The sequence below is a fragment of the Bombus affinis genome, unplaced genomic scaffold (assembly GCF_024516045.1).
Source record: "Bombus affinis isolate iyBomAffi1 unplaced genomic scaffold, iyBomAffi1.2 ctg00000082.1, whole genome shotgun sequence".
Taxonomy (NCBI): Eukaryota; Metazoa; Arthropoda; class Insecta; order Hymenoptera; family Apidae; genus Bombus; species Bombus affinis.
The window spans coordinates 607,113-617,500 of record NW_026108830.1 but is presented as its reverse complement, the minus strand read 5'-3'; positions in this window follow the sequence as shown (position 1 = coordinate 617,500).

The following is a 10,388-nucleotide window of genomic DNA, read 5'->3' as shown; positions in this document are numbered from 1 at the left end:
CGCCGCCCGGGCATCTTGGGAACCAAGAGCACGCTGCTAGGCGGCAAATTCAAATTCAAATTCAAACCCAGGGGTTTTGAACTGTGAAGAGCACGCCGCCGGACTCAGCGCGGGAGTGCTCGCGGGAACAAAGCGCCAACTGAAAGTCCGCGAGGGGGATTCAATACGCCGCTGGACATAGCCACCGGGAAGCGAACAGCCGCAGCGGCAGCCGCAAGAAGCGGCAAGGAGCCGGTGATGCCGACGCTAGGGCACTCGTCGCCAGGCGCAGAGGCCAGAGTGGTCCTCCAACCCCTGAGGAAACAGATGGAAAAGAACGAGGCCACTCCAAGCCCGAGGATACCAGAGAAGACGATGAGAGCAAGCCTGGGGAGAAACAACCCCCCCAGAGATGAGGAGAGATCGGCCGGGGAGGATAAGCGGCAAGTGCCCGATATAAAGGCACAGGCCAGTGACATAGAGAGGAAGGTCACGGCGTTCTGCTTAGACTCGGCCAGGAAAATAAACAAGGAACACGCCGCAGTAATCCTACGGCACTTCAAAGAAATGAGGGGCATTGTTGACGAGCTACTGCTCCATAATAGCTACCTGACAGGCAGGCTAGAGCAGAGTGCCGGAGATGAGAAGAATAAGGAAACGGCGATAATGGACGCCGTCAACAAAGCAACCAGGCGGCTAGAAACAGCCGTCTTGAGAACGACGCAGCAGGAACAGAGGGAGCCGACATATGCCGAAAAAGTAAAGATAACGAGCAACAAGGTCGAGCAGACGGCGGTCAAGCCGCCCAAAAATGTGGTCATAATTCGACCGGAAAGAGAAGGTGGCGAGATTCAAACGAGCGAAGAAGCACTTGACGCGGTGTTCACCCTAGTGAATCCCCGCAAGAGAGGAATCCAAGTTACGGCCGTCCGGAAAATAAAGGGAAACGGCCTAGCCGTTGAGACGACGAAGCCGGAGAGCCTAAAAGAGTTCACCGAGAACTCGAAACTAAAGGAGGCTGGACTAAAAGCTAGCACGCCGCAGCGGAGACCCCCCAGGATGATCATCTACGACGTCCCGAGGGACATTCCAGAGAAGGAGATCCTGGCCTGCATGAGGAAGCAGAACCAAGAAAGACTAAATGAGGACGACGTTGCAGCCATCAAGTTCTGCTTCAGGACCGGCAGAAAGGATCAAGAGGAGACGAACTGGGTCATCGAAGTGCCCCCCCAGGTAAGGGAGAAACTATTGAAAGGTAAGATCTTCCTCTCATGGAATGCCTGCAAAGTTAAAGATTACATAGCAATTAGTCGCTGCTACAAGTGTCAAGGATACGGACACGTGGCAAAATATTGCCGCGTTAACTACGAAATCTGCGCGCACTGTGCAGAAAGTGGGCACAGCACTAAAGAGTGCAAAGATAAGGATGGGCACGCCACCTGCGTAAACTGCAAGAGAGCAGGGAGGAAGGGCGACCACGCAGCTTCCAACGCGAAATGCCCAATGTATACGAAAGCCTTGGAAGCAATAATAGCAAGGACGCAATATGTATAAAGAGCAACGCAGGGACAGAAGAGGACTTGGGAGGAAAAGGGAAATAAGGATCCTGCAGCACAACATGCAGCGATCCAAAACAACTCCTTATGAGATCCGGACGCAAATGGACGCCGATGGGGATGACATAATATTAATGCAAGAACCATACAGCGTCGATGGGAAAATACCCGGATTCGGCACAGGAGTCGCGATCGCCTGCAGAGGGTCGAAGCACAACCCGCCAATGGCGGCCGTAGGGATAAAATCAGAGACCCTAACGCCCCTCGAGGTCGCCGAACTCTGCACAACACACTGTTCCTGCGTGCAGATAAGCGACGGGGAAACAGAGGTGTACGCGGCAAGCCTGTACTTTCCGCCGACAGGAAACATCGAGGTCGGCGTGCAACAGTTGGAGAAGGTACTACGGTGTCTCAGAGGCAAGAGGATCATCATCGGCCTGGATGCGAACGCAAAATCACCGCTGTGGTGCAGCAGGAGCACCGACGACAGAGGCGAGGCCCTAGAGGCAGTCATAGCGCAGTACGGTCTCCATGTCCTGAATCAACCAGGACAACCCCACACGTTTGAAACAACTCGAGGGCGATCAAACATAGACGTGACGATGGCGAGCCCAGAGGCAATACTCCTTGTAAAGGGCTGGAGGATACGCGAAGATGGTACCTCCAGTGACCACCGGATACTGGAGACGCTCCTCGACTTCGGGACGAGAAGCACCACACCGCAGCTTCAGGAAAGACGCTATAACACGCGAAAAGCCAACTGGGAGGTATTTCAGAGTGCCCTCACAGAGAAAATGGAGGCACTCAAAGAAACAACCCTCCAGCAGGCAGAGGACGTCGAAAGAATGGCCGGGCAACTCCAGGCAACCCTGATAGGTGCCTGCGACACCGCCATCCCAAAGAAGAAATGGTACTACAGGTCAGTACCCTGGTGGACGCCCGAACTCACCAGAGCAAAGAGAAACACCTACCAGGCGAGAAGAAGGTATCAGGGGGCCAGGGACCCCGCTACGAGGGAGCAGGAGAAGCTGCGGTACAGGTCAACACGAAAGGAGTATAAGAGGATGCTGGCAAGAGCAAAAATCCAGAGCTGGCAGGACTTCGTCACCAAAGAGGGTAACAGGGAACCTTGGGGCATCGCTTACAAAACAGTCGCAAGGAAACTCAGAGGAGAGGAAACAACATCGACGCTGAAGACGCCGCTCGGATATACCTCCAACTGGCGAACGACCGCGGCAGCGATGTTGTCCGCACTTCTACCCGACGACGAGGAAGACACCGAAACGGAGGAGCAGAAGGAAATAAGGCGGAACTCGACAAACCCCCCCAACGTAGAAGACACCCCTGAATTCAGCTTCGAGGAACTCAGTGACGCCGTGAAACGGCTGAGGAAGGGGAAGTGCCCAGGCCCCGACCTGATTGAGGTCGAAATAATCCAACGGGCCTGGGGAAGAATACACCAGGAGCTCCTAAGGCTCATGAACGGCTGCCTCGCCTGGGGAATATTCCCCAAACGGTGGAAGGTCGCAAATGTTATCACCATCCCCAAGGGACCGGATCGGGACAGAAGCAATCCGAAATCCTACAGGCCAATCTGTCTGCTCTCCATGATAGGCAAGCTGCTAGAAAGGCTAATGGCCACCAGGATGGCACCTATCTTCCACGACCACGCGCTCTCCTCCGACAGACAATATGGCTTTCGCCCCGGAAGATCGACGGTGGACGCGATCATCAAGCTCCGCGAGAAAATCGAGCAAATGAGCGAGAAGAGGTACGTCCTCGCAATAGCACTCGATATATCAGGAGCCTTCGACAACGTCTGGTGGCCGAACGTGCTGCACGAGCTCAAAAGAAGAGAATGCCCCGACAACCTGTACCGGTTAACAAGGAGCTACTTCTCCGAAAGAACCGTACAGATTGCTGGGAAAAACGAAGCAGTGAGCAAGCCCGTCACGAAAGGATGCCCGCAGGGATCGGTACTGGGACCAAGTTTCTGGAATCTCGTATTTGATGACCTGCTGGCTGAGCTAGCGGGAAACGCGACAGGGTGCGAACCCATCGCGTACGCGGACGACATCGTGATTCTAATTGCCGGCAACACGAGGAACGAGCTCCAGGAAAAGGGACAGGAGGTAGTTACCCGAGTCTCTACCTGGTGCACCAGGAAGAAGCTAACGTTATCGGCACAGAAAACGGAGATGCTGCTCGTCAAAGGTAAGCTGGACGCGGAGAGGCCACCGATTATTAAGATTAGCGGCAGGAATATAAGGATGGAGCAGGCAATCAAATACCTCGGAGTGCACCTCGAAGGAGGGCTAAAAGTCAACAAGCACGTGGAGGCAATAACAGGTAAGTGTCAAAAACTCTTCAACAGCCTCGCGAGGGTGGCCAAGGCGAAATGGGGACTCGGACACGCGGCCATGCGTACTCTGTACAGAGGGCTGTACGAGCCGATAACCACATACGCCGCAGCCGGCTGGAGCGACCTATTGAAAGGGAAAGCGAGGAGCAAGCTGATAAGGTCACAGAGGATGGCACTCCTCCGAGTGACCAAGGCCTATAGAACCACGTCAACCGAGGCACTGCAGGTTATCGCAGGAGTCATTCCTATTGACCTCCTAGTCGAAATCAGGGCAAGACTCCACAATAAGAAGAGGAGGCGCGACGAAGCGCCCGACGAGAAATCCATTGTCGGCGAGGCGTTAGATAAGTGGCAAGAGCGCTGGCAAACAACGCCAAAGGGCAGGACGACCTTCGACTACTTTGCTAGCATCAAGGACAGACTGGAGAACCGCTGGGTGAGACCCGACCACTACACGACACAGTTCATTAGCGGCCACGGGGATTTCAACGGTAAGCTCAAGTCATTCAACCTCAGCGAATTGGACACATGTGAATGCGGCGAAATAGAAACCGCCCATCACATCTTAGAAGACTGTCCAATCTTCGATGAAGAAAGGCAGGAATTCCGAAATGCACTGGGAGAACTCGATCTGCGCTGGCCGGAAGAAAAGCGGGAGTACGTAACAAAAGACGTATACCCCCACTTCTGTCAGTTTGCAAGGAAAGTACTCCAAGCGAAGGAGGAGAAGAGAAGGAACGCCCTACGAGAAATGGGAGGCGCAACGCAGCCAGGGCGACTGCCAGGAAGAGGATCGACGCAACTGGAGGGGCAGGCAGGCCGGCCTCTAAGGCATAGTCCAAGACTGGCCCAGTGCGTGCCCGTACAACGACGGGAACAAGAGGAAGAAACCAACGAAGAGGGACTCTCCGAAGAAGAAGACGGCGACACCCAATAGTAGAGGAGCAGGAAGGAGACGAAGAAGAAGAAGATAAAACAGCGAAGAAGGGATACACGCACGAAAACACAGGACCCATGACAGGACAATACACAAAACACTGGGAACAGGAAGAGAACTAAGGATAAGAGGACAAGAAAACCAACACGAGCCGGAGATAAGACCTGCGACCGTCAGTGCAGGCGACGCTCACGCAAATGAGTGCCGTGACGGTGCAGGGACAATCGGCTGCAAAGCCAACCTGCTGGGACCGAGCTATATGCTGGCAGCTCCGCCTCCCCGTGGCCCCCGCTGGTAACGGTGCTGCGCGATGCGCGCATCGCGCGGCGCCGGCTAAGCGAGCTGCCGCCCGAAAGGGTAGGTTCAACTTGCCCACTGACCCGAAAGGAGAGGGCAGGGTTTTTCCAAGTCGCGCGCCGACCACCTATGCGCGCCGTTCCCCGGGCATTGGACGTCAGAAAGTAGGATATAAATAACATCTAGCGAAGCCAGTATGAGTGCTATACTCCGGGAATGGCGTGGCCGGCCCAACGGTCGAGCCCCTAATCGCTCAATACTACTTGTCCCTATCTACTAGTTTTCCAAGATGGCGGCAAGTGGGACGGACGCGTGCACGTCGCTCCGCAGTCTATAAACGAAAAAACCGGGCAAATTAAAAAGTTCGGGCGTAAAAATTAATTTAAAGCAAAGTGGGAGTGCCGAGGAAAACGTGTAGTTAAAAAGAATCGTGGAGATCGCCGAATTCAGAGCGAAAAAAGCTAATGTAAATCGCCACGTGCGAAAAGTGAGGTTAGCTGACGCGACGGATAGGAAAAACCGAAAAATCAAAGATCTCGGGAGCGAAAAATAATTCAATAGGCAGAGTTAGTGCTTAAAATAAAGTGCATGCAAAAATATTAGTGGAGATTTCCGCAATAAGCGCGGAAAAAGCAAAGAAAGTGCCGCGTGTGCGAAGCGAGGTTAGGCCACGTGGCGGACAAAAACGCGTAAATCGAAGATCTCGGGCACGAAACTAAAATAATAGGTAGTGCGAGTGCTAAAAAACATAGTGCACACCGAAAGTTTAGTGAAAATTGCCGCAATAAGCGCGGAAAAACAAAAGAAAGTGCCGCGTGCGCGAAGTGAGGTTAGGCCACGTGGCGGACAAAAACGCGAAAATCGAAGATCTCGGGCACGAAAACCAAAATAATAGATAGTGCGAGTGCTAAAAACATAGTGCACACCGAAAGTTTAGTGGAAATTGCCGCAATAAGCGCGAGAAAAGCAAAACAAAGTGCCACGTGCGGGAGGATAGGTTAGCGGACGCGCGGCAGCCATCTTGGGTCGAGCGACCGAAGCGCCGCCGCCCGGGCATCTTGGGAACCAAGAGCACGCTGCTAGGCGGCAAATTCAAATTCAAATTCAAACCCAGGGGTTTTGAACTGTGAAGAGCACGCCGCCGGACTCAGCGCGGGAGTGCTCGCGGGAACAAAGCGCCAACTGAAAGTCCGCGAGGGGGATTCAATACGCCGCTGGACATAGCCACCGGGAAGCGAACAGCCGCAGCGGCAGCCGCAAGAAGCGGCAAGGAGCCGGTGATGCCGACGCTAGGGCACTCGTCGCCAGGCGCAGAGGCCAGAGTGGTCCTCCAACCCCTGAGGAAACAGATGGAAAAGAACGAGGCCACTCCAAGCCCGAGGATACCAGAGAAGACGATGAGAGCAAGCCTGGGGAGAAACAACCCCCCCAGAGATGAGGAGAGATTGGCCGGGGAGGATAAGCGGCAAGTGCCCGATATAAAGGCACAGGCCAGTGACATAGAGAGGAAGGTCACGGCGTTCTGCTTAGACTCGGCCAGGAAAATAAACAAGGAACACGCCGCAGTAATCCTACGGCACTTCAAAGAAATGAGGGGCATTGTTGACGAGCTACTGCTCCATAATAGCTACCTGACAGGCAGGCTAGAGCAGAGTGCCGGAGATGAGGAGAATAAGGAAACGGCGATAATGAACGCCGTCAACAAAGTAACCAGGCTGCTAGAAACAGCCGTCTTGAGAACGACGCAGCAGGAACAGAGGGAGCCGACATATGCCGAAAAAGTAAAGATAACGAGCAACAAGGTCGAGCAGACGGCGGTCAAGCCGCCCAAAAATGTGGTCATAATTCGACCGGAAAGAGAAGGCGGCGAGATTCAAACGAGCGAAGAAGCACTTGACGCGGTGTTCACCCTAGTGAATCCCCGCAAGAGAGGAATCCAAGTTACGGCCGTCCGGAAAATAAAGGGAAACGGCCTAGCCGTTGAGACGACGAAGCCGGAGAGCCTAAAAGAGTTCACCGAGAACTCGAAACTAAAGGAGGCTGGACTAAAAGCTAGCACGCCGCAGCGGAGACCCCCCAGGATGATCATCTACGACGTCCCGAGGGACATTCCAGAGAAGGAGATCCTGGCCTGCATGAGGAAGCAGAACCAAGAAAGACTAAATGAGGACGACGTTGCAGCCATCAAGTTCTGCTTCAGGACCGGCAGAAAGGATCAAGAGGAGACGAACTGGGTCATCGAAGTGCCCCCCCAGGTAAGGGAGAAACTATTGAAAGGTAAGATCTTCCTCTCATGGAATGCCTGCAAAGTTAAAGATTACATAGCAATTAGTCGCTGCTACAAGTGTCAAGGATACGGACACGTGGCAAAATATTGCCGCGTTAACTACGAAATCTGCGCGCACTGTGCAGAAAGTGGGCACAACACTAAAGAGTGCAAAGATAAGGATGGGCACGCCACCTGCGTAAACTGCAAGAGAGCAGGGAGGAAGGGCGACCACGCAGCTTCCAACGCGAAATGCCCAATGTATACGAAAGCCTTGGAAGCAATAATAGCAAGGACGCAATATGTATAAAGAGCAACGCAGGGACAGAAGAGGACTTGGGAGGAAAAGGGAAATAAGGATCCTGCAGCACAACATGCAGCGATCCAAAACAACTCCTTATGAGATCCGGACGCAAATGGACGCCGATGGGGATGACATAATATTAATGCAAGAACCATACAGCGTCGATGGGAAAATACCCGGATTCGGCACAGGAGTCGCGATCGCCTGCAGAGGGTCGAAGCACAACCCGCCAATGGCGGCCGTAGGGATAAAATCAGAGACCCTAACGCCCCTCGAGGTCGCCGAACTCTGCACAACACACTGTTCCTGCGTGCAGATAAGCGACGGGGAAACAGAGGTGTACGCGGCAAGCCTGTACTTTCCGCCGACAGGAAACATCGAGGTCGGCGTGCAACAGTTGGAGAAGGTACTACGGTGTCTCAGAGGCAAGAGGATCATCATCGGCCTGGATGCGAACGCAAAATCACCGCTGTGGTGCAGCAGGAGCACCGACGACAGAGGCGAGGCCCTAGAGGCAGTCATAGCGCAGTACGGTCTCCATGTCCTGAATCAACCAGGACAACCCCACACGTTTGAAACAACTCGAGGGCGATCAAACATAGACGTGACGATGGCGAGCCCAGAGGCAATACTCCTTGTAAAGGGCTGGAGGATACGCGAAGATGGTACCTCCAGTGACCACCGGATACTGGAGACGCTCCTCGACTTCGGGACGAGAAGCACCACACCGCAGCTTCAGGAAAGACGCTATAACACGCGAAAAGCCAACTGGGAGGTATTTCAGAGTGCCCTCACAGAGAAAATGGAGGCACTCAAAGAAACAACCCTCCAGCAGGCAGAGGACGTCGAAAGAATGGCCGGGCAACTCCAGGCAACCCTGATAGGTGCCTGCGACACCGCCATCCCAAAGAAGAAATGGTACTACAGGTCAGTACCCTGGTGGACGCCCGAGCTCACCAGAGCAAAGAGAAACACCTACCAGGCGAGAAGAAGGTATCAGGGGGCCAGGGACCCCGCTACGAGGGAGCAGGAGAAGCTGCGGTACAGGTCAACACGAAAGGAGTATAAGAGGATGCTGGCAAGAGCAAAAATCCAGAGCTGGCAGGACTTCGTCACCAAAGAGGGTAACAGGGAACCTTGGGGCATCGCTTACAAAACAGTCGCAAGGAAACTCAGAGGAGAGGAAACAACATCGACGCTGAAGACGCCGCTCGGATATACCTCCAACTGGCGAACGACCGCGGCAGCGATGTTGTCCGCACTTCTACCCGACGACGAGGAAGACACCGAAACGGAGGAGCAGAAGGAAATAAGGCGGAACTCGACAAACCCCCCCAACGTAGAAGACACCCCTGAATTCAGCTTCGAGGAACTCAGTGACGCCGTGAAACGGCTGAGGAAGGGGAAGTGCCCAGGCCCCGACCTGATTGAGGTCGAAATAATCCAACGGGCCTGGGGAAGAATACACCAGGAGCTCCTAAGGCTCATGAACGGCTGCCTCGCCTGGGGAATATTCCCCAAACGGTGGAAGGTCGCAAATGTTATCACCATCCCCAAGGGACCGGATCGGGACAGAAGCAATCCGAAATCCTACAGGCCAATCTGTCTGCTCTCCATGATAGGCAAGCTGCTAGAAAGGCTAATGGCCACCAGGATGGCACCTATCTTCCACGACCACGCGCTCTCCTCCGACAGACAATATGGCTTTCGCCCCGGAAGATCGACGGTGGACGCGATCATCAAGCTCCGCGAGAAAATCGAGCAAATGAGCGAGAAGAGGTATGTCCTCGCAATAGCACTCGATATATCAGGAGCCTTCGACAACGTCTGGTGGCCGAACGTGCTGCACGAGCTCAAAAGAAGAGAATGCCCCGACAACCTGTACCGGTTGACAAGGAGCTACTTCTCCGAAAGAACCGTACAGATTGCTGGGAAAAACGAAGCAGTGAGCAAGCCCGTCACGAAAGGATGCCCGCAGGGATCGGTACTGGGACCAAGTTTCTGGAATCTCGTATTTGATGACCTGCTAGCTGAGCTAGCGGAAAACGCGACTGAGTGCGAACCCATTGCGTACGCGGACGACATCGTGATTCTAATTGCCGGTAACACGAGGAACGAGCTCCAGGAAAAAGGACAGGAGGTAGTTACCCGAGTCTCTACCTGGTGCACCAGGAAGAAGCTAACGTTATCGGCACAGAAAACGGAGATGCTGCTCGTCAAAGGCAAGCTGGACGCGGAGAGGCCACCGATTATTAAGATTAGCGGCAGGAATATAAGGATGGAGCAGGCAATCAAATACCTTGGAGTGCACCTCGAAGGAGGGCTAAAAGTCAACAAGCACGTGGAGGCAATAACAGGTAAGTGTCAAAAACTCTTCAACAGCCTCGCGAGGGTGGCCAAGGCGAAATGGGGACTCGGACACGCGGCCATGCGTACTCTGTACAGAGGGCTGTACGAGCCGATAACCACATACGCCGCAGCCGGCTGGAGCGACCTACTGAAAGGGAAAGCGAGGAGCAAGCTGATAAGGTCACAGAGGATGGCACTCCTCCGAGTGACCAAGGCCTATAGAACCACGTCAACCGAGGCACTGCAGGTTATCGCCGGAGTCATTCCTATTGACCTCCTAGTCGAAATCAGGGCAAGACTCCACAATAAGAAGAGGAGGCGCGACGAAGCGCCCGACG